The 26,202-nt window shown below is 38.3% G+C and overlaps 1 protein-coding gene across 4 annotated transcripts in view; it reads right to left on the bottom strand.

Annotated features, from left to right (window-relative positions):
* The window catches only part of LOC106057916 (protocadherin alpha-1-like), a 164,539-nt gene extending 144,105 nt beyond the window's left edge, over positions 1–20,434 (bottom strand). Inside the window, exon 1 of one of the 4 annotated variants that reach the window (XM_056038256.1) lies at positions 19,961–20,434. The gene's annotated coding sequence lies outside the window, so the exon portion shown is untranslated. Of the gene's footprint in view, positions 1–8,338; positions 8,536–14,153; positions 14,459–19,960 lie in introns of those variants that run through there. The other 3 variants (XM_056038249.1, XM_056038252.1, XM_056038251.1) reach the window with 3 other exon arrangements.
* Between the last annotated feature and the right edge of the window lie 5,768 nt (positions 20,435–26,202).

Below are 26,202 nucleotides of genomic sequence, written 5' to 3'. Positions count from 1 at the left end.
AATATATAAACTGACAAAATATCTAGGAAAATAGAGCCGTTTTCGAGAATCGCGCACACCCACACAGGGCCCATGAATTTGCAAGCTGAATAGAGGAATTGTAAAAAAAATAGATTTGTAATGAGATAAGTGTTACTTTTACATTTTCTCCCAACACCTGAATCATATTTACAACAGGGCCAATCAGGTTCTAACAAGACCATATTCCGAGTATCAAAGTATGATTAGGTTCTATTAAGTCTCAGGTATATATTGACAAGTCCGTATCATTAAATGTAATAAGATGGCGCCTTGTTCTAAAGAGCTCATAAAACTAAGATTTCTAACCATTATATCCACGTCGAATATGTTTTTATATTTATCACTAATAGTACATGCATGAAAAATAATATATATGATTATCTATATATATATATAATATATATTATATGAAAGGACCTCAATGTTTATTTTTACTAATATTAAATACTGTAAGACATATTTAAAAGTGTGTATTTAAAATTAAATATTTTATGTTTATATTTCGATCAACGAACTTATGTTGTCAATGGTTTCAATGAATGAATACAATAAGTATTAGTCCGAATTCCGTGACCACGGGTGTAGCTGTAGCCCTCGACAAAGGTTCTCACATCAATCATTCTCCATCTTGGTATATCACACCACTCCGGTGCAGACGAGACCAATACAAAAGTTGCACGCGACGGTGAAAGACTTAAACTCCTCGGAATCTCCTCGCCAAAAGATGAAGCCACCATTTCAACCAACCGGCCGGTGGCGTTGGCGGATCGAGCATCAATAATAGATAAGCCGGTCTAACTACCACGTGTCCCAGTAGATACAGATGTGTGTGTGAGAGAGTGGGTATGTCAGTGTGTTCACAAATGTTCTGTTCTCCATAATTTAAGGGGGACAAACGGAAAGACCCTTCGAGAAATGAACTAAAGTACACTGCTGGTAGGTTGGGAAATCTGGGTCATATGGGGGGGGGGGGGGGATAAAGAATAAAGAGTTCAAGGCGCAAACTTAGGTCTTTCCAAATCAAGTATACATTTAGGTTCTTATCTATTTATAACCTAAGAACTGCATGATCTCAAGTATTTATTTTTTGCTCAATAAATACATCTGTCTGTTGCACGAGTAGGGAATTGTGAAACTCCACGAGACCTCTGGCGAGTGTAGACAATAGTTTCTGTTTTCTGTCCTTCAAATGTTTCTGCTACTTTCTGTTTGTCACTCTTTCTTTGTTTCTCTGTTTTGATGATGTCTGTGAAAGTTGTATTGCGAACTGGCAGTGCTGCCCAACACTTTTCTATCTATCAACTTTCTTTTCTTGTTTACACTTGATCAGTAAGGTAGGCCTACATTACAGGGGTGGGCAAATTACAACCCGCAGGCGACTAGCGGCCCGCAGGAATGTTTTATGCGGCACGCGGACACCTAAAGAAATAAGGTGTGCACACAGGTTATACATATAAAAAATGCAAATATATTTAAAAATAAATAATTCTAAATATCTGTATAGATTTTAGAAAGTCCTGATTTTTATCACTTATGAGGAAGAGGCTGAAGAAACATTGTCTACATGTCATTCTAAAACGTTTAAAGTAAATGAAGATTATGCTTATTGGTAATATTTCAAAACATTCAGTCAAAGACACAAACTCAGACCAGTATTTATTCAATGTTCTGAAGACCTGTGTTGAAAGTGTTGAGTTGGCTTGGAACAAGATGGCGATTGAGACAAATAGAACAATATCCCAACCATAAACTCCGGGAAAGTTTGAGCAAAGCTGCATTGGATATCAAACATATCATTGACCCAATTATATCAGTGCTGCTTAACATTCATATTATTTTGGGTCCACATACATCTGTGAACAAGCATTTTTTTTTTTGAAAACTAAACAAGTGTAATCACAGACCTATGCCAACAGGCTATAATTTGAAAAGAGTCACGAGGAGAACAACTAGTAAGCTAGTTCCACAGTTCAGGAACATTATGCACGAGTCTAAACAGTTAAATACTTCACATTAAGTACAACTTTACATATATGGTAAAATGTTATGATGTAAAAAGACCATAGTTAAATTTTGAAAAAGTTTTTTGTAAAATTAGTTTCAAAAATGGCTCTTGTTGTAATTCCACAATTGGGAGGAAGTGTGAAAAAAAGAAATGTAAAAGTATAAGACAGTATAAATATGAATTAAAAGATCTTATACACAGTTAGCTAGCGTATTTTTCTGATTTGTATATTTTATATACATATGTGCAGCCCCCCATTCCAAATTTTTTTTTTAATGCGGCCCTCAATGGAAAAAAGGTTGCCCACCCCTGGCCTATAACATCGGGCATCAAAACAAAACATTCCAGTTTTCTTGAACTAAATCTAAACAAACGAGAAACCTCTGAGCAATCTGAGAATAGTGAACGAGACTTTAGTCGAGGGTCTTAAAAAATGACCTTTTCATCACGCCGTTAAGATGCTTAGCGTGGTCATTAAAAACCTGGTCTAGCGCGTGCTGTACGACAAGCCTGTTCTCTTAACAAGGGTACTTTGTCCACACGTCTCTCCTCGCCCCGCCCCCCAGTGCTTGCAAAGTTTGACAATGCCAGGCTGGCACGTGGCTAACAAAAACTATTTCAACGGGCCCGCGAAGGTAGAAATAAATCTGCTAATCAAGTCCTTTCAGTGCCACGCAGACTGAAAACACTTCAACTTATTGTCTCAAGGAGGGAAAAAGAGCGTGGACGCTATAAAAGTGTCAAAATACGCAGGTGCAGTTCCCCTTCTTTACTGGGAGGCACAGGAAGGGCCACTTCTCTCAGTTTATATTTCAACACTAAAAACAAAACACATGCACACTCACACACGGACATATATACACACACATGCACTCACATACGTAAATATAAACACACATGCACACTCACACAAAGAGAAATAAATCGGCAAAAAAAAAAGGTTTAGTGAAACATTTTGTTTCTTATAATGAATGAATGCAAGTTTGAACTTTGCAATAAGTTCTTATCTTGACGTTTGCGTGCAAGAGTGAGCCGCGATAGTTCACGTCAAGAACTTTGTTTCTGTGTGTGTTACTTTGTTTCTGTGTGTGTTACTTTGTTTCTGTGTGTGTTACTTTGTTTCTGTGTGTGTTACTTTGTTTCTGTGTGTGTTACTTTGTTTCTGTGTGTTACTTTGTTTCTGTGTGTGTGTTACTTTGTTTCTGTGTGTGTTACTTTGTTTCTGTGTGTGTTACTTTGCGTATACGTGAGGAAATTTGTATGGCCATCATGCCAAAAAATGTTTGGACATCACGTGACTTTGACTGACTTGGTTGGGTTATTCTGAAAATGACTAGTCCACTACACAACCGAACCGAAGGATTCCAACTTCGAATCCTTAAGAAGACCGAAGTTTGATTCAGGATTTTTAGAACGCCCAACTAACTTGGCTTACGCTTGTGAAATTTCCGATGTCCCTAGTACTTTTTTTTTTTTAAAGCCCGAACTTGTTGCAGAAGTAACTGTAGATATGTAAACTTGGCAGACAGAAGCGAAATCAACCAAACAAAACTTGGGGACGAATTCAAGCTCTATATGTGCTATTTATTTGACCTGGTTAAGACATGCTATTACTTCCTTAACCATATGACCTGGACCAGTTTTAGTCCCTCGTGTTGTGCTCGAAGAATGCTTTCAACTGAAATCTAAACGAGAGCAGTGGGTCATGTTGCAGCACCGCCATTACAAAGGCGTGAAACGTTTAGTGTTGGCCAAAATGAATGATTGCCTTTCAATGTAATCCAAACATATTGAATTCTGAGCGTTGTCTCTCGGTGTTAATGACAAGAAAAACTTGAGGGCTGACAAAGGATATATCATGATGGAGCAAGTAGTAATGCCCTCACACCTAAAAATGTCTTCCATTAAGACAGTGCTGGAATGTGAAGCGAGCTGGCACAATGACATTTAGATTTTTGTTTTTTAAAGATGAGACATTGATTTCATTGCAGAGATTTTCAGATATGGCGAAATTACTATAAATACTTTTTTGGTATCTCCAATGTATAGAGGAAGTGTTGATCAACTTTGTATCTTTCAAATGTATTGGATGTGAGAGACTAGAGCGACGTGTACAGAGGAAGTGTTGATCAACTTTGTATCTTTCAAATGTATTGGGTGTGAGAGACTAGAGCGACGTGTACAGAATAGAGGAAGTGTTGATCAACTTTGTATCTTTCAAATGTATTGGATGTCAGAGACTAGAGCGCCGTGTACAGAATAGAAGAAGTGTTGATCAACTTTGTATCTTTCAAATGTATTGGATGTGAGAGACTAGAGCGCCCTGAGCAGAATGACATTTCTCAACGTTTGTAGCACAAAATAAGTTCAACATGGAACAAGTATTGAGGTTCGATCTAGGAGAGTGACCTTACTAATAAATCAATGAGGCCAGATTCAACACGTCTATTACCTTCTGGAACTAGTGGACAACAGTCATCTTTAAGATCCATCAAATCGATTCTTTTATTTAGGTCTCTCCTATAGTCTAATTAACATTTTCTTAAAGTATTTTTCGGGGTGCTTGATCCAGCATGTTAGGGGTCCTTGATGGACTACCTAGGGGTAATCAATGAGCTGGTTGCTCTACTTGGTGCACTGGTCAGGGTACTTGGTGCACTAGTCAGGGTACTTGGTGCACTGGTTAGGTACTTGGTGCATTGGTTAAGGTACTTGGTGCACTGGTTAGGGTGCTTGGTGCACTGGTTAGGGTACTTGGTGCACTGGTTAGGGAACTTAGTGTACTGGTTAGGGTACTTGGTGCATTGCATAGGGAACTTAGTTTACTGGTTAGGGTACTTGGTGCACTGGTTAGGGAACTTAGTTTACTGGTAAGGGTACTTGGTGCATTGCTTAGGGAACTTAGTTTACTGGTTAGGGTACTTGGTGCATTGCTTAGGGAACTTAGTTTACTGGTTAGGGTACTTGGTGCACTGGTTAGGGAACTTAGTTTACTGGTTAGGGTACTTGGTGCACTGGTTAGGGAACTTAGTGTACTGGTTAGGGTACTTGGTGCACTGGTTAGGGAACTTAGTGTACTGGTTAGGGTACTTGGTGCACTGGTTAGGGAACTTAGTGTACTGGTTAGGATACTTGGTGCACTGGTTAGGGAACTTAGTTTACTGGTTAGGGTACTTGGTGCACTGGTTAGGGAACTTAGTTTACTGGTTAGGGTACTTGGTGAACTAGTTAGGGTACTTGGTGCACTGGTTAGGGAACTTAGTGCACTGGTTAGGGTACTTGGTGCACTAGTTAGGGTACTTGGTGCACTAGTTAGGGTATTTGGTGCACTGGTTATAGTACTTGGTGCGCTGGTTATAGTACTTGGTGGGTGGATGAGTGACAGCGCATATTGTTTCTCCTATACAAAATTACGTATGTACATTAAATTTTGTTTACTGCTGATGAGAACATATACATAGTGGAATCTTTTAAGGTAGTTAAAATAAGCAGATTTTTTTTTCGGGAGGCAAGCGGTCAGCCCACTGAAGAGAGCCGGCCAGCAATGGTCAGACTATTCATCACAGTTAGTAGCCTGGTGAGTCGATCTTACTCAGGGGCCGCGCGGTGTTTCTGTTTGTTTAGTGATTAACCAAGTGGCACTCACAGTGTCAAACATCGAGGAATTGATCGAGTCTTCCCGCTGAGTGCTTTTAACTAAAGGTGTTAGCCAATAGAAACGATTAGGTGATGTAGAGTTCCCACTCACGCACACTAGGGTCAAATAAAATAGATTTGCTTTAGATAAGTTTCATTCAAAACTAATTCAACTTTTCAAAATGCAAATTAAACTCGCTAAATAAAAGAAGGCGATTCATACTTTGAAATACAAAGATGTTGAATCGAAAGGAAGAAACCATAAAAGTATAATTAATTCGAAAACCTGAAACGAAAAATGACAAAGTCCTCGCAAATATTGAAAGAAGAGGTTGGTGAGTGTTTGATAGTGTCGAGCATACTCTTCTATAGAAGAAAGAAATAGTTGACCCGTGGACAAAACAAACAACTCATTCAATAAAGCTTCTCTCTCGTCTCATTTGTCCCTTCACTTTCCGCGTAGGGATGTCATTAGACAATGTTTATGAGTTGGCATCCTGAGCTTTCCCCCCCCCCCCTCAATTAGAACTAATTATTTGACATTCTTTAATTTTTCTTATTACCCTCCATCCTTGCTAATAACAAACACAATCATTCAATAATCTCAACACACAATCATTCAATAATCTCAGCACACAATCATTCAATAATCTCAGCACACAATCATTCAACAAGCTTAACACACAATCATTCAACAAGCTCAACACTTAATCATTCAATAATCTCAACGCACAATCATTCAATAATCTCAACGCACAATCATTCAATAATCTCAACGAACAATCATTCAACAAGCTCAGCACACAATCATTCAACAAGCTCTACATAACACTATGAGTAGTCAAAACATACAAGCATTTTTGTTTTATTCTGTAGAGTTTCGAAAACCCAGACTCAATATCTTGAACATAGCATAAGATCGATACATTTCAAGGGAGTCCATTTTTTAAGAAGACTCTATTAGCACTAGAAAGTGAACCTCTCCATGCCACGTGACTGATTGGAAACAAAAAAAGGTCAGAGTTTTAAAACAGGGGACGAGGGTGCAACGAGTGTTGTGTACTTAGAGAGAGAAGAAGAGCAAACAAATAAACATTTCCACATTGAAAGTAAGTGGGCCAGGCAGGGGAGAGAAGTGAAAATAATGGTTCAAGATTTCAAGTAAATTAAGCAGGACGGAACCGATAGAGACAGAAGATCTATAGTTGGCAAGAAGGTAACGCGCTAAATTAAGTTTTCTTTCTTTCCTTGTCTTGAAAACTTGTGGCTAGACATGTACTCACGCCGACAGACACACATTAAAACACAGGCATTTGTGGAGAACTATGCAAAGGCGGCACTAAGAACAGTTCTTCTATGCAAATGTTTGACACTCGCGGATCTCAAGTACACGTTTTTTTTTTCTTCAATACGATACTACGTCATTTAACCAAATATATCTCTCACTCTCTTTCTCTAACTCACTCTATAACTCTCACTCTTTCTCTCTTTAACTGACTCTCACTCTTTCTCTCTTTAATTGACTCTCACTATTGCTCTCTTTAACTGACTCTCACTCTTTCTCTATTTAACTCACTCTCTCTTTATTTAATTGACTCTCACTATTGCTCTCTTTAACTGACTCTCACTCTTTCTCTATTTAACTCACTCTCTCTTTATTTAATTGACTCTCACTATTGCTCTCTTTAACTGACTCTCACTCTTTCTCTCTTTAACTCACTCTTTCTTTCTTTAACTCATTCTCACTCGTTCTCTCTTTAACTCACTCTTTCTCTCTTTAACTCACTCTTTCTTTCTTTAACTCATTCTCACTCGTTCTCTCTTTAACTCACTCTCACTCTTTGTGTCTTTCTCTCTTTAACCGACTCTCTCTTTCTCTATTTAATTGACTCTCACTCTTTTTCTATTTAACTCACTCTATCTCTCTTTAGCTCACTTTCACTCTTTCTCTCTTTAACTCACTCTCACTCTTTCTCTCTTTAACTCACTCTCACTCTTTCTCTCTTTAACTCACTCTCACTCTTTCTCTCTTTAACTCACTCTCACTCTTTCTCTCTTAAACTGACTCCCATTCTTTCCCTCCATCCTTCTCTCACATTCGTAAGTTTGTCTTTAAACACGCAAAATATACAAAATCCTTTTTAAATAATAAAGCTTATCAAAGGGAAAAAGCTCCGCATTTACGACTGTATCTCTCAATAATGTATAAGTTATTTCCTTTATTTGATATAAAAACAAAATAATTAATTACCAATAATCAATTGTCAAATTGGTTACTTTTTTAATTGATTCATGTTTTGTAAGGTACAAATAAATAATTGTTTAAAGTTTCAACTTGATCCGAAAATGCGTGTGGGAGAAATAATGATTTAATAATGTGTTCAATTAGCTTAAGGACAATACCCTACATATTTAGGCATATTTGTGAATACTGAAGGATTAATTTCCCTTAGCAAACAAAATATTTAATTACCAGTAATTAGTTGACTAATTGTTTAATATTTTTTTAGTCATGTCTTGACTATGCCAATAAATAAATGTCTTAAGTTTCAAGTTGATCCAACAATGGGTGTGGGAAAAATAACGCGCACAAACTTTTTGCCAGACAGACAGACAGACAGAGTGAGTTGATAGAGCTTTGTAAAAATAGTGCTCTGCTTCCTCCTCTCCACTTACCTTCAACCTCTCTTCAGAGCTTCAGGTTTCTCAACTCGGGAATCGCGTGCTGTATTTAACAGAGCCCGCAATGACGCATTGATCACATCGCGAACTGGCCAATGCTTTAAACAATAATTTTTGTTCCAGTAAAACTCTGCGTATAGTTTTCAAATCTGAAATTTATTAATTAAATTATCACTTTGAATCTAAACAAAACTCCTATACGCCCACGCTGTTATTGAGATTACATGAAAACTTAAAAAAAAAAAAAAACTTGTTAAATTCGTTCAGCTTCCACCAAACTAAAAACAAACCAATCATAAAACTTCCATTAGCGCTGAGTGTGCACGCCGAAAGGGGGATAACTTTCAATAAGGTTTTTAACGAGAATGTAAAGCTGTTCAACATTGTGATTTAGATTTTTGTGTTATTCCAATGACCTTTAGTTCAACTACTTTAGGGATTCTCTCAGAACTAACAGTCAGAAACCAAATCTGAACTATACCACTTGGTAATGGAGGAGGAGTATTCTTTAAGGCGCAACCTCTTTATATTCAAAGTCAGCAGGTGAATAGAGTGGCTCCTAACTACAATGCACACAACGCTGTACATCTCATGTACAGAACACAAGGTGAAGGACTTTCCAAGAACGTCACAAGATGTCTGTTTCTTTTGTTTCCAGTCTATCGAACAAAATGAACTTCCTATCACATCTGGTCAATATCTGATCTGGGATCTCTAAAACAAACATTCTATTGCACTGGAGAAAACAAACAAACTGTAATTGAATCAATTCTCCAGACACCTGGCCCCTGTAAACATGAGTTACACATAGTCTGGAAAAAAACTGAGATACAGGACATCACAATAACTGCAACTCTAAACACAGCAAATACAATCGTTGTTATGGCAGCACGACGTTATACACTGAGCCCACTGGCGAGGTCGCTGCTTAGAAGGAGAGCCAGGTTATGGGCGGCGTGAGAAGTTTTAAGTCACTCTCCAAGTTCAAACAATAGCATCCAGCATTTTGTCCCCCATCCACAAGACACTCTAGCAATGAAGAGCATTGCTTTGTATTCACTGCAGCATGTAGAACGTGGAGAAGAGAAGGTTGGACACAATTAGAGAGACCAATGAAATTCAAGAAAATAGAATCCGTCAGAAAATGTTCGGAACAAGAAAGTTGTTTAAGTGAGCGCGTGCTTCTACTTTTGTTATACAGTCAACCCAAGAACTCTATAACTACCTTACTTTTGTTATACAGTCAACCCAAGAACTCTATAACTACCTTACTTTTGTTATACAGTCAACCCAAGAACTCTATAACTACCTTACTTTTGTTATACAGTCAACTTAAGAACTCTATAACTACCTTCTACTTTTGTTATACAGTCAACCCAAGAACTCTATAACTACCTTACTTTTGTTATACAGTCAACCCAAGAACTCTATAACTACCTTCTACTTTTGTTATACAGTCAACCCAAGAACTCTATAACTACCTTCTACTTTTGTTATACAGTCAACCCAAGAACTCTATAACTACCTTCTACTTTTGTTATACAGTCAACCCAAGAACTCAATAACTACCTTCTACTTTTGTTATACAGTCAACCCAAGAACTCTATAACTACCTTACTTTTGTTATACAGTCAACCCAAGAACTCTATAACTACCTTACTTTTGTTATACAGTCAACTTAAGAACTCTATAACTACCTTCTACTTTTGTTATACAGTCAACCCAAGAACTCTATAACTACCTTACTTTTGTTATACAGTCAACCCAAGAACTCTATAACTACCTTCTACTTTTGTTATACAGTCAACCCAAGAACTCTATAACTACCTTCTACTTTTGTTATACAGTCAACCCAAGAACTCTATAACTACCTTCTACTTTTGTTATACAGTCAACCCAAGAACTCTATAACTACCTTCTACTTTTGTTATACAGTCAACCCAAGAACTCTATAACTACCTTCTACTTTTGTTATACAGACAACCCAAGAACTCTATAACTACCTTCTACTTTTGTTATACAGACAACCCAAGAACTCTATAACTACCTTCTACTTTTGTTATACAGACAACCCAAGAACTCTACAACTACCTTCTACTTTTGTTATACAGTCAAATTAAGAACTCTATAACTACCTTCTACTTTTGTCATACAGTCAACCCAAGAACTCTATAACTACCTTCTACTTTTGTCATACAGTCAACCCAAGAACTCTATAACTACCTTCTACTTTTGTTATACAGACAACCCAAGAACTCTATAACTACCTTCTACTTTTGTTATACAGACAACCCAAGAACTCTATAACTACCTTCTACTTTTGTTATACAGACAACCCAAGAACTCTATAACTACCTTCTACTTTTGTCATACAGCCAACCCAAGAACTCTATAACTACCTTCTACTTTTGTCATACAGACAACCCAAGAACTCTATTAACTACCTTCTACTTTCGTTATACAGTCAACTTAAGAACTCTATAACTACCTTCTACTTTTGTTATACAGACAACCCAAGAACTCTATAACTACCTTCTACTTTTGTCATACAGTCAACCCAAGAACTCTATAACTACCTTCTACTTTTGTCATACAGCCAACCCAAGAACTCTATAACTACCTTCTACTTTTGTCATACAGACAACCCAAGAACTCTATTAACTACCTTCTACTTTCGTTATACAGTCAACCTAAGAACTCTATAACTACCTTCTACTTTTGTTATACAGACAACCCAAGAACTCTATAACTACCTTCTACTTTTGTTATACAGACAACCCAAGAACTCTACAACTACCTTCTACTTTTGTTATACAGTCAACTTAAGAACTCTATAACTACCTTCTACTTTTGTTATAGTCAACCCAAGAACTCTATAACTACCTTCTACTTTTGTTATACAGACAACCCAAGAACTCTATAACTACCTTCTACTTTTGTTATACAGACAACCCAAGAACTCTATAACTACCTTCTACTTTTGTCATACAGCCAACCCAAGAACTCTATAACTACCTTCTACTTTTGTCATACAGACAACCCAAGAACTCTATTAACTACCTTCTACTTTCGTTATACAGTCAACTTAAGAACTCTATAACTACCTTCTACTTTTGTTATACAGACAACCCAAGAACTCTATAACTACCTTCTACTTTTGTTATACAGACAACCCAAGAACTCTATAACTACCTTCTACTTTTGTCATACAGCCAACCCAAGAACTCTATAACTACCTTCTACTTTTGTCATACAGTCAACCCAAGAACTCTATAACTACCTTCTACTTTTGTCATACAGCCAACCCAAGAACTCCATAACTACCTTCTACTTTTGTCATACAGACAACCCAAGAACTCTATAACTACCTTCTACTTTTGTTATACAGACAACCCAAGAACTCTATAACTACCTTCTACTTTTGTTATACAGACAACCCAAGAACTCTATAACTACCTTCTACTTTTGTTATACAGACAACCCAAGAACTCTACAACTACCTTCTACTTTTGTTATACAGTCAACTTAAGAACTCTATAACTACCTTCTACTTTTGTTATACAGTCAACCCAAGAACTCTATAACTACCTTCTACTTTTGTTATACAGACAACCCAAGAACTCTATAACTACCTTCTACTTTTGTTATACAGACAACTCAAGAACTCTATAACTACCTTCTACTTTTGTCATACAGCCAACCCAAGAACTCTATAACTACCTTCTACTTTTGTCATACAGACAACCCAAGAACTCTATTAACTACCTTCTACTTTCGTTATACAGTCAACTTAAGAACTCTATAACTACCTTCTACTTTTGTCATACAGTCAACCCAAGAACTCTATAACTACCTTCTACTTTTGTTATACAGCCAACCCAAGAACTCTATTAACTACCTTCTACTTTTGTTATACAGACAACCCAAGAACTCTATAACTACCTTCTACTTTTGTCATACAGTCAACCCAAGAACTCTATAACTACCTTCTACTTTTGTCATACAGTCAACCCAAGGACTCTATAACTACCTTCTACTTTTGTTATACAGTCAACTTAAGAACTCTATAACTACCTTCTACTTTTGTTATACAGTCAACCCAAGAACTCTACAACTACCTTCTACTTTTGTTATACAGTCAACCCAAGAACTCTATAACTACCTTCTACTTTTGTTATACAGTCAACCCAAGAACTCTATAACTACCTTCTACTTTTTTTATACAGTCAACCCAAGAACTCTATAACTACCTTCTACTTTTGTTATACAGACAACCCAAGAAGTACCCAGTTGTTTTTTTATTTTTGTGGGGCTGTTCATTTACATTATGTATGCCTAGAACGTGATTGGTCAGGAGTGGACATTTAGTAAAAATCGCTAAATGTCTTTTAAAAAGATTTTTTTTTTTAATTGTATTATGAAAAGTCACTATAAAAGTGTCTCCCACTGTTGAGATTGCTAGCCATAAGTTATGGGTCAGGATTTTTACAGTGAAACAATTTTTAAATTATACGAAATTTAGATCTACTTCGATTTTATTTGAAATTGTAGTTGGAAAAATTCCAATCCATTAACAACGAGAGATTTCAAAGGAAGTGTCTCGCTAGTCAAAGGGAGCAAACTTCACTGGAAGTTTGTGTTACGGTACAAAGAACTATGGGAGACAATCGTGTGTTTTGTGCGCACTTCACAGCGCTCTGTAGGAAGTGTTTCGTGTACACACATTAGACTTTCCAATGGAACTAGGTTATCACCTGCTGTTACAGGACACATTGAATCAGCTACATAAGCAAGACAAGAATAATCATCTTACTGTCCAACCAGGAAAGTCCATACATAAATTTGTCTCTGACTTCAGCTTAGTGAAAGAGAGAGCATTTTAGTAACTTTTTTTTTAAAGCTGAGACATATAAATTCGTATAGTAGATTAAAGGTCCACTCTTGTGAGTAACCAGCATATGTACGATGATTTCATGTCGCCAGAGCAACGACCAACTGACTTGGTGAACTATCCCAAGGGATGTACACATGTGGCCTAAGCAGTTGGACGAAATGTAAAGTACTCTGCCCCAACCAATCTAGACCAAAATTGAATGCATTTGTTTGGACAATATAATTTCTTTAAACGTTATAATTTCTAAAGTGAGATTATTGGTTTGTTTTTTTAAGTAAAAATTCGTTTTGTTGCCATTTCATGCAACACATTAATGTGATTAGTTTATCGTACCACCTCTACTTGGGGGGGGGGGGGGGGGGGGGGGGGAGGACGTTATGAGGACTCGGGGAAGACATTCCTTCTCCATAGCAAGCACACGAATTAACAATGAATAACTACAGGAGCGACATGGCGTTGTTTAAATGTTTAGTAAATGTATAAGTAATTCATAGGAAGTCTATTTCAAATATTACTTTCATGTCCACAAATCACTGGGCTGACTTTGAGACTTTATGTGGCTCGGTGTGTGTTTGACAATGTAGAGTGAAAATGAACAGTGATCTGAAGTAGAACTAAAAATAGTTCAAACAAGTCATTGAGAATTCCGTCAGAATTCCAGACATGTCATCACTAGAGAATGTCCAATATGTTTTAATATTGAGGTCAAGAGGTCAGATATTGACACACTTATGTTAATGTAATTCTGTCATTTGATTGTTATAAACATTTATGAAAATCTCTTGAATTATTATTGTTTTTATTGTGCTAATAGTTTACCAAAGCATGAAGAGAAACTCGTATCAACAGGAAGAACACATCACTGTGACCTTACACACACATACAGATTAGAAAAATGAGCAATATAGTACTCACGTTCTAAACTATTGTCTCCGTATAGAATCCTGTATAAAATCCTCGCCAACAGTTATTTAGGTCTCTCACTGGTCGGTGAATGGACTGTTCATACTGTGACATGATGACGCATAGTTCGGGGTATCCAGAATTAATTTACATACAAAAAAAATCAAACGCTAAAATTATCCGCAGGATTTTCCCCTTTTGTCATAGCATCGATTGCTCAAAGAAACACACACACACAAACACGCACACTTCACTCACCTGCACACATTCACTTCACTCACACACACACACACACATCTCACTCACCTACACATTCACAGACGAGCACTCACAGTGGGCGCGGACACGAGAACATGACGAGCGTGAAAGACGGGGGAGGAGGGGGGCGATCAGATCGATAATCAACGGTGTGTGTTGTGGCGAGACACGCAGGTGACAATGGAGGTAACTGGAGGCTAGGGGTGGGGGAAGCAGGGTCCCTTCACTGGGAGCATACTGACATAAATTAAGTGAATGGTCAAAAACAGAAAAAACACTTTACAGTATTGAAATAGTATGGTGACAGAGCGTCAAATAATCGAGACAAGATCTCGGTTTGAATCCTGGTAGGGATTATTTCTTGAGAAATCTCAATGGACCCGAATCCAGATAAAATGTGAACTGACTAACAAACGTTAAATGTTGAATGGAGTGGCTCATTACTTTGACAGCAACAACAAAGTGAAGTCAATGACAGACAACTGCACTCACTTCTTCTACCTCGTGAGTGTCAGGGTATTGAATGGAATCGAAGATACATCTAAATTTGGTTTTCCAAAGGTAATGTAACATACAGGTAATGTAACATACAGGTAATGTAACATACAGGTAATGTAACATACAGGTAATGTAACATACAGGTTATGTAACATACAGGTAATGTAACATACAGGTTATGTAACATACAGGTTATGTAACATACAGGTAATGTAACATACAGTAATGTAGCTTGTTTTTTGTTTGTTTGTTTGTTTGTTTTACATGTTTTCGGATGTTCCTTCAAAGTTGAAGATAGTTTACTTTCAAGTCCAAACCTCCCGCAGGACGACGGGGATGGGAGCGAGCAGGGTTTGAACCCGGGACCATCGATAAATCGAAACGACAGCCCAGCGCGCAAACGCACGACCAGGCAGCCATCCAAGTACATACAGGCACTCTTCTGTTTAGAGACATCACTTGCCAATGTTTGTATGTTTGTCAGTTCCAATCGTTCCTCCAGTAAAGATGATTACGTCATCTATGTCCTAGATGGACAGGGTTTGAACTCGAGATTATCGTGACGATGCTCCTAAGCTCATATACCACAGAAACAGGCCGTTGAGACTTTAATATTACTAATGGTTCGTTTTAGACTAATGATTTTACCCATTAAAGAGGCTAATATACTTTCTGAGATGACCTATACATTTTATGAATAGTTTATATTTGGTGGTTGAGCGGTAAAGCGCTTGGCTTCCGCACCGGGGGTTCCGGGTTTGAATCCTGATGAAGACTGGAATTTTATTTTATTTCGGGATCATTGGACGCCTCTGAGTCTGACCTTAACATCATCTGCCCAATATACCACAAGGTCTGAAAGGGGAACTTACTTTTATACTTAACTAGATCTATATATATATATATATATAGTTTCTTTGGACAATCAACATGCAACTGTTTTAATCTGATACTAAGAGAAAGTATGTGACATCAGGTGTACTGCCTGTCATTAATTTAGTGGAAATACCCGATGCATGGGCCAGTGAACCACAGTGAATCAAAAAATGTCATCATTTTAAAGAGAGTAGATTTAATGAGACCTTTATCTAATACCTAATATCAAATGTTAGTTTACAATACTAACAAAGCATTCGTATCAAATAAATACGTATTAAATCAACATATTTCTTTAGTAACAAACACTCATTAACAATAAACAAAATACCAAGAAGAAATCATTTGTACATTTGGTATACAGCCCCAAGGGAGATAAGTGTGATCAATTGGACGAGAAGCTCTCCATCGCGTGTGTGCTAATACCTCGGCAATGTATTTTGGTGTGGAGGCTATACACCGTGTAGGTTCGAGTCAATAACAGCACGTGGAGTGGCAAGCAGACAATGGGTTGAAGCCTACACAAGAGAAGTGGTAGTAGTGTAGGCTGGTGATAGGAGATGAACAAGTTAGACTAGAAATGACATTGGTCTTGTATTAGGTGTGGGTACATATTGGTCTTGTATTAGGTGTGGGTACATATTGGTCTTGTATTAGGTGTGGGTACAGCAGGTGAGATGTGGCTTTAACTTCACGCGCAACCAGTGGTGCATTGTGTTACCTATAACATGTTGACGTTCACACTAACCACTTAGTAAGGGTATCTGGGTATCCGCGCTGCCTTTAGCCGCTCAGCTAACACGACTGTGCTCGGAAAAATCGGGATTCGAACTCAAGCCCCCTTGATAGGTAGCCAAGCGGATTTGGCCTGTCAACCAACCATCCCTCATTATAATATAATTAAACATTTGAATACAAATCTATGCATGGAATCTATAGATAAAAACCTGTTCATTGTATGAAAGTAGACGCACTGATGGATACTTTCAGCAACCACAGGACTCAACTTTTTCGTCAAATTTCAGCAAAATAAAGAAATCAAAATGATATCTTATTAGATATGTCGTAGAAGTAAGGTGGCGGACCGGTGGAAGTGAATAGGGCGGACAAAATGATGGTCCTGGGTTCAGCTTCAAGAGTAAGCAGTGATTTGTCCTCCTTGGAATTAAAAGTCAGTGAAAGACAGTGGAGCAGGGTGTTCATCTATAATAATATATATATACAAGGCATACATACTGCCCCATGGGATTGATCTATAATAATATATATATACAAGGCATACATACTGCCCCATGGGATTGATCTATAATAATATATATATACAAGGCATACATACTGCCCCATGGGATTGATCTATAATAATATATATATACAAGGCATACATACTGCCCCATGGGATTGATGCATCTTGCGTTATGTATTGTCAATAGGGCATCATGCACTAGGCAAAATGATATGTTGACTGCACTTTGTCAAAATGACATGTTGCGTTAGCATGTCATTTTGGCATTTTATACAGTACTGTTAATAGAATATGTATGTGACAGTGTCAAGATGGCATGTTGCATATGTCACTCTTACTATTATATAAATTGCATGGCTTCATGTTAAGACATTGTCACGTGGTAAAAGCCATGTCATGCTGGAGAGGACATGTTGCACAAGACATCATGAAGAGGATATGTTGCACAGGACATGATGAAGAGGACATGTTGCACAGGACATGATGAAGAGGACATGTTGCACAAGACATGATGAAGAGGACATGTTACACAAGACATGATGAAGAGGGCATGATGAAGAGGACATGTTGCACAAGACATCATGAAGAGGATATGTTGCACAGGACATGATGAAGAGGACATGTTGCACAGGACATGATGAAGAGGACATGTTGCACAAGACATGATGAAGAAGACATGTTACACAAGACATGATGAAGAGGACATGTTACACAAGACATGATGAAGAGGACATGTTGCACAGGACATGATGAAGAGGACATGTTGCACAAGACATGATGAAGAGGACATGTTGCACAAGACATGATGAAGAGGACATGTTGCACAGGACATGATGAAGAGGACATGTTGCACAGGACATGATGAAGAGGACATGTTGCACAAGACATGATGAAGAGGACATGTTGCACAAGACATGATGAAGAGGACATGTTGCACAGGACATGTTGAAGAGACATGTTGCAAGGAACTTGATGGAGAAGACATTTGCATAGGACATTGTGAAGAGGACATGATACACAGGACATAATGTTGGTCAAGGCATTGGGCATGTTGTTTCAGGTAGTCTAGATGACATCACTGTACAACTGGATGTGGCGTTGTGTAATGCACATAAGTTATAGTGACATCATACTGGCAGTACCGATGTATCTGGTAGCACGTAACATTGCCTGCAACATTTTTATTAGGCCTTCAATAAAGGAAGATTACTTAACTGCATTAGACCACATAAGTGTATTCACTGAGCTGGTGAGTTCAGCTTATTGGGCTGGTACATGTGTTACATCTAACCCAAAAATGTCAGCACATGTCCATACTGTTGCTATGGATTATCACTTGGCTGTATTGTTTTGTCCCCCGACCCCTCTCTCTCCTTAGTTTCGTTTCATCCCCTGTTTGATATGGCGTGTTGTGTGAGTTCAATCTGAGCCAACATAGAGCTCACGCACTGAGTAAACAAAGAGTATTGATTCAACGAAATGCCCTACGCTGATAACGACGAACATAATGACCCACGTATTGACATCTGATGACATGCGTACCATCTGGGTCAGATGGGTTGACTTTTATTTTTTTTAATTAGTAAATGACAACTATAACGGTCAGCCTGTATTGACCAGCACATAAACGTGAAGGTTTGCATGTGGTAGTGAAGTAGTCATTTGGGGAGGGGAGCGTGGGTTCGGGTCGGAGATAGTTTGTTTAACTGAATAGTGTGTGTGTGTGTACTTTTGTTGTAATCGGTGTGTGTGTGTACTTTTGTTGTAATCGGTGTGTGAGAGAAAATGTGAACGTTGAATGAATTCATCCTTGATATTAACACTCGGTTCACTTATGCGGCGTGAATTAAAAAATAAGTCATCAGTGGTGTGGGAGGTTTAGACTAGGAAGTATCTTCAACTCTGAAAGAACATCCCAAACATGTGAAACAATTTACAAAAAAACGCAACAACATTGAATGCAAACAATTGAAAACAATTAAAAGTGACCTGATTAACATGCTTGACTAGATTGGCACAGACATAGGACGTTGAGACTACATATCTTCTCTTATTGAAATAACGTCTTTGATTTATAAGATAAGATTAAAGAGATTATAAAGTCTACATCTAATATCATCTAATCTAGATACAGTCAAGATATTAATTCTAAGAGCTTTTATTATTAAAGTAACCAGTGTCGAGGTACCAGATTTACTCATCTAGATCTAAATCAATTTAAGATCGTAGACTCTGGATCTAATTAATCATTAGGCTTCACTTTATAGATCTATAATCTATAGATTTGGATCTAGATCTAGATTCTAAGTATATAAATATAATGCGGTCAAATTAGTATAAAGTCTAATCTAGATCTAGACATAGTCTATCTAGATGTATGTATTCTATATCTAGAATAGATCTATATATAATATACATCTAGACTGTAGTGTAGATCTTGAAATTATATGGGCATAGGAATGTATGATAATTAAAGTGACCTTGATCTCGTCAATCTAGACCTAGATTGCCCTAGATTTAGGTCTAGATCTATATAGTATAGATATAGACTACTAGGTCTAAGTATATACTCATTATATAGATCTAAATTCTATCTAGATCTAATAATAATTTAAATTTGTCCGTTAGTGAGTGTACTATCTATATTTAGATCTATATATTCTTGTATCTAGATCTAGACCTGGATGTCTAGATCAATCATTAGATCAAGAAACTATAGAACTAGATGTCTAGACTCTAAACTATTACTTTAGTCACATAGTGAGTCCAGTCTCTATATATATTCTAGATCTAAATGTTAATGTAGATCTAGATCTCCTATATAGACCTACGTCTCTAAACGCTAAAATAAATAATCGTAAGCTAGATCTAAATCTAAGTCTAAGCTATCTTTATCTAACTAGATCTAGTCTAGATCAATGATGTTATCTAACACTAATCTTACCTTTTAATTTCAAGCGCCAGCAGTACTTCAATAATTATTAATAAGGTCAATTAGACACACAGAAGGCCAAGAATCCAAAAATGAACATTTTAAATCTGATCGTTTGTTTAGAAAAAAATATTTAGGATTACTCCCCTTTGAACCGTATTTTGACACGGGAGGCTGGAACTGTAAAATGTTTTCGCCGTCTGCTCAGTACACACACACACACGCTGTCCTGACCAGTGTGACACTTTCCCTCCTCCTACTGTCGTAGAGATGCAATGCAAACGATGGGCGACCTTTTTTTTTTCCCTAACGCCTCCGAAATATGAAACAAAAGAAATGCAGATCTATTCCACAGTACAATGTTCCACAATAAAAGCAAAAGTTAAATCCAAGGGTAAGGAATAATTAGATTACTCAATAGCAACAAAACTCCGCTCTAGCACCATCACAGGAGGTATTTTTTCCCCCTCCATCGCCAAACAGTTTAGCCTACATCGCGTGCGAGGCGTGCAGCGTGTGAAGGTTTTTGGCGCCATCGACGCGAAACTTAAACCCCGCCCAGTGCTTTACTACACGAGGGGGAAAGGAGGAGCGACAAGAGACGATGGGGTAGCGAGGGTAAGGATTGATTGGCCGAAGAAAAGTTTCCAAATGAAATGTTGTATATAGGTTAATAATAGTTTGTTTGTTTGTAAAATGTTTTATATAGGTTAATAATAGTTTGTTTGTTTGTAAAATGTTTTATATAGGTTAATAATAGTTATTTCAGTTAGCTCAAAGAGAAGTTGTTGTTTGCTTCGAAAACTAAGAATGTCTACAATGTTGTTTTTAAACTTGATATTTGTTTATTTGTGTGATTCTCGAAACTCGTTTTACTGATATAATGGCAGATATAGTAGGAAGGACGGGTCTATGCTCTTAGTGATTATGTGAAATCTTAAAACATAAACATACAACCCAGTTATAATATGATCAAAAGGTTTGACTAATATAAAGGAAATATTGGAAGATTAAGTCTGTCCTTTCTTACGTTTGCGTGACCCTGGTCAAATGACAGCGTGGTATAGCTTTTGGGGGAAAAAAAGAACCTGCAGATTCGTTTTAGACGCTATCCCAAAAACATCAAAAAAAGGAAATTGTGTACTTGCTACGCTAGAGACCTTTGGTCAGCTCTGTAAGACCAGTTTTTGTTGCTCTAAATTTTTTTTCTTAAATAATCAAAATTGTGCCAATAGTTTCTAATTGGGGTCATAGTGTATGTCTTCAGATTTAAAGGAGGCGCTGTGGCTGAGTGGTTAAGCGTTTTGTTTCCGAACAGGGGTCCTGGTTCGAATCTCGGTGACGACTGGGATTCTGAATTTTGGTACTTTCAGGGCGCCAGTGAGTCTTGAACTCTAATGGGTACCTGACTTTAGTTGGGGAAAGTAAAGGCTGTTGGTCGTTGCGCTGGCCACATGACACCCTGCTCGTTGGCCACAGAAACAGATGCCATCATCTGCCCTTTAGATCGCAAGTTCTAAAAGGGGAAACTTTGTTTTTATTCAGATTACTAAGGAACGTATTGGAAGGATTGTTTGTTTCGTCAAAACGTATTGGAAGGATTGTTTGTTTCGTCAAAACGTATTGGAATGTTTTTAATTTTAGACTTTCGTTACAAAAGAACTCCCCCCCCCCTCCCCCAATGAAATTGTTTGTTATCAGCTGATTTGTTTCAGTCTGGCCACAGATTCAAGTCTGTTGTTTATGTGAGAGTCGAGTGGACTGATAGAGAACAACAGCGAGACCGCCCTCACTAATTCAATTAAACTAAGCACTAAATTAGCGCTCGAAATGACCAGTCACTGGACAGGCCGAATTAGTCTGGTATCAGCCGCGCTGAGCAGAAGTCGTAAAAAATAGTCACAATCGCGTTGACCCAGTCTCAAGAAATGACCATCAGCTGGACTCAAAAGTAGCCTCCAGATTGCTCACCAGGAAAAGGGTCAGCTACAAAGGCCCCCTCCTAGGGACTGTCAACTGTCTTTGACCATCGACAATTAGGTCCAGATGACCGCTTATATTCGCAGACATAATGTCTTCGCCATATGTCCTCTCAAGTAAACAATGGACAAGAGGAAATGAAGATGACCATCTGACCATTGTCCTTTTTGTAGAACAAGAAACAAAATGAATTATTCGTGCTTGAAGTCATTTTGTACAAGATGATGATGGCCATTGACCAGTGCCACGATATGCTGGACAAAAATTCACTACACCTCATGTGTTGACCCCTCTCTAATGTCATGGCATGCCGGACATGTACTGAACATGTCATGTCACGTATTATCTGCCAGAAGACAAGTATCACGATACAACTATTAGTAAAGATCCATTCCTGCCAACTTGATGTGGAGATGTACTCTGGTCTGTAGGCAATCATTTCTTATCAGGCAACTTGATGTGGAGATGTACTCTGGTCTATAGGCAATCATTTCTTATCAGGCAACTTGATGTGGAGATGTACTCTGGTCTGTTGGCAATCATTTCTTATCAGGCAACTTGATGTGGAGATGTACTCTGGTCTGTTGGCAATCATTTCTTATCAGGCAACTTGATGTGGAGATGTACTCTGGTCTGTAGGCAATCATTTCTTATCAGGCAACTTGATGTGGAGATGTACTCTGGTCTGTTGGCAATCATTTCTTATCAGGCAACTTGATGTGGAGATGTACTCTGGTCTGTTGGCAATCATTTCTTATCAGGCAACTTGATGTGGAGATGTACTCTGGTCTGTTGGCAATCATTTCTTATCAGGCAACTTGATGTGGAGATGTACTCTGGTCTGTTGGCAATCATTTCTTATCAGGCAACTTGATGTGGAGATGTACTCTGGTCTGTAGGCAATCATTTCTTATCAGGCAACTTGATGTGGAGATGTACTCTGGTCTGTAGGCAATCATTTCTTATCAGGCAACTTCCTCTTTATTATTTAATAGCCAGGTAACTTCTGTTTTTCTTAATTAAATACTATCTCGTAAAACGTTTTTTTTTAATGTGTGTGGTATTGCAATGTATTTCACATACAGCAAGATAAGAAAGTGCGATAAGATAAGAAAGTGAGATAAGATAAGACAGTACATGCCTTGATATATGCTTAGTGGAAGAAGTGACTAGGTGTTTAGTCGCATTTCTCCCGAGACTAAGATCGTGGGTTCGAGAGCTGTTAGCAACTCTTGTCTAGTGGAGAATGGATTGTATTTTCAACTTGAGACTATCCTGCTCCGACCTGGCGCCTGATGAAAATATTAAAGCTGGTTGTTATGGCAACATAGCATCCTCGTTAACCGTTATCTCCGGCAGTGAACATTTCTTCACTATTGTTGATGGTTGATAGGGTTGGTTGATAAATGTTATGGTTGAGTGTAGATGTTATATGCGAGCTCACTCCTAAACCTCTAACAGAACAAGAACTAATACATATTGAAGACATCCAGCTATTAGCTTGAACACCAGTTTATTCCAGAAATAAGGACACAGTCTACGCCGTCTCTATACTACAAGCCAGTCTCCTTCATTGTCCGTTTCTTGTCCGGTCTTGTCTTTGTAACTGTACTGTGGCGTCACTCAGGAAATACCCGATGAAACCCCAACTTCTCGGCGTCTTGCTGTTGTGTCATTACACCAGTTACTTATTAAGTTGTGTGGATGTATTATATGCGATGTACGCTACTGAGTACAAGCCAGTTTTAAGGGACCTAACACTTGGGCGTACTTCAGATTATTGACTAAACTGGAACACGTCCGAGCCAATATCTTCTTCCATTCTTTCAGTCGTGAAGGCCGGCCGTCTGTTCTGTTGTATTTCTCTTGTTTATCTTTTTCCTTACCTGGTATTGTTGCTTGTAGGATGTACTAATCTTGTTAAATGTCGTATTAAAAAGAATTTAAAGTTGTTGTTTTTTTTAATTAAAAAATCTGGAGGCTTCTAATCGAAGTTTCTCTCATCGTTGTTAAGGATGTAAAAAATCCTTTTGTCCAAGGAGATTTTGAAAACATTGTGTAAGCCTCCATGCACTTAGGCTCCGTACTGGGATTAATCTCTTACAGCATCACGGTCCAGGTATCTGGCAGTGTTCTCTAGGGTCTGCTTGTCTCCGTACAAGGCGTGACCCCTGCATGCACCAGTTCTATCTGTTTCAAGACAAGTCGTACCTCCAATTGTGTTTCTGAGCACCCTGCAGTCGTAGAGGATGTGGTCTACTGTCTCGTCTTCTGTATGGCAGTATCAACATCTGGGCTCGTGATACTCTCGTGTCCTAGCGAAGTAGGCTCATATTGGGACACTGTCCGAGTTTGAAACCAGACCAAATAGTTCTTCTTCTCCATATTGATTAGTATTTCCAATCATTAATTATTTCTATGCCATTCATACGGAGACGTCAGATTTCTGAAGAACAATATAGTGTGTTGGTGTGACCTTTGATTTTACAGCTAATTTAAATGCTGGTAACTTCAAGTGGTCAAGTGGTCAGTTAGTCCTTCAAATGATTTAAATGTAAAGTATATTTTTTTAAAGGCAGTAGTCTCTGCCCATTAGCGGCGTGTCAAGTGTCAAAAGAGTTTCTGACCTTAGCCTCGTCTTTCTGAACATAGTTGGAATACAACAACAACTCGTGTCTCGGCTATTGCCCATTCAAGTTGGAATAAAACAACAACTCGTGTCTCGGCTATTGCCCATTCAAGTTGGAATACAACAACAACTCGTGTCTCGGCTATTGCCCATTCAAGTTGGAATACAACAACTCGTGTCTCGGCTATTGCCCATTCAAGTTGGAATACAACAACAACTCGTGTCTCGGCTATTGCACATTCAAGTTGGAATAAAACAACAACTCGTGTCTCGGCTATTGCCCATTCAAGTTGGAATACAACAACAACTCGTGTCTCGGCTATTGCCCATTCAAGTTGGAATAAAACAACAACTCGTGTCTCGGCTATTGCCCATTCAAGTTGGAATACAACAACAACTCGTGTCTCGGCTATTGCCCATTCAAGTTGGAATACAACAACAACTCGTGTCTCGGCTATTGCACATTCAAGTTGGAATAAAACAACAACTCGTGTCTCGGCTATTGCCCATTCAAGTTGGAATACAACAACAACTCGTGTCTCGGCTATTGCCCATTCAAGTTGGAATAAAACAACAACTCGTGTCTCGGCTATTGCCCATTCAAGTTGGAATACAACAACTCGTGTCTCGGCTATTGCCCATTCAAGTTGGAATACAACAACTCGTGTCGGCTATTGCCCATTCAAGTTGGAATACAACAACTCGTGTCTCGGCTATTGCCCATTCAAGTTGGAATACAACAACTCGTGTCTCGGCTATTGCCCATTCAAGTTGGAATACAACAACTCGTGTCTCGGCTATTGCCCATTCAAGTTGGAATACAACAACTCGTGTCGGCTATTGCCCATTCAAGTTGGAATACAACAACAACTCGTGTCTCGGCTATTGCCCATTCAAATTGGAATACAACAACTCGTGTCGGCTATTGCACATTCAAGTTGGAATACAACAACAACTCGTGTCTCGGCTATTGCCTATTCAAGTTGGAATACAACAACTCGTGTCTCGGCTATTGCCCATTCAAGTGGGAATACAACAACTCGTGTCGGCTATTGCCCATTCAAGTTGGAATACAACAACAACTCGTGTCTCGGCTATTGCCCATTCAAGTTGGAATACAACAACTCGTGTCGGCTATTGCCTATTCAAGTTGGAATACAACAACAACTCGTGTCTCGGCTATTGCCTATTCAAGTTGGAATACAACAACTCGTGTCTCGGCTATTGCCCATTCAAGTTGGAATACAACAACTCGTGTCTCGGCTATTGCCCATTCAAGTTGGAATACAACAACTCGTGTCTCGGCTATTGCCTATTCAAGTTGGAATACAACAACTCGTGTCTCGGCTATTGCCCATTCAAGTTGGAATACAACAACTCGTGTCGGCTATTGCACATTCAAGTTGGAATAAAACAACAACTCGTGTCTCGGCTATTGCCTATTCAAGTTGGAATACAACAACTCGTGTCTCGGCTATTGCCCATTCAAGTTTGAATACAACAACAACTCGTGTCTCGGCTATTGCCCATTCAAGTTGGAATACAACAACTCGTGTCTCGGCTATTGCCTATTCAAGTTGGAATACAACAACTCGTGTCTCGGCTATTGCCCATTCAAGTTGGAATAAAACAACTCGTGTCTCGG

This window comes from Biomphalaria glabrata, chromosome 8, assembly GCF_947242115.1.
Source record: "Biomphalaria glabrata chromosome 8, xgBioGlab47.1, whole genome shotgun sequence".
NCBI classification, from domain to species: Eukaryota; Metazoa; Mollusca; class Gastropoda; family Planorbidae; genus Biomphalaria; species Biomphalaria glabrata.
Note: the sequence above shows the minus strand (reverse complement) of the source record. Positions and strands in the feature narration are given on the sequence as shown.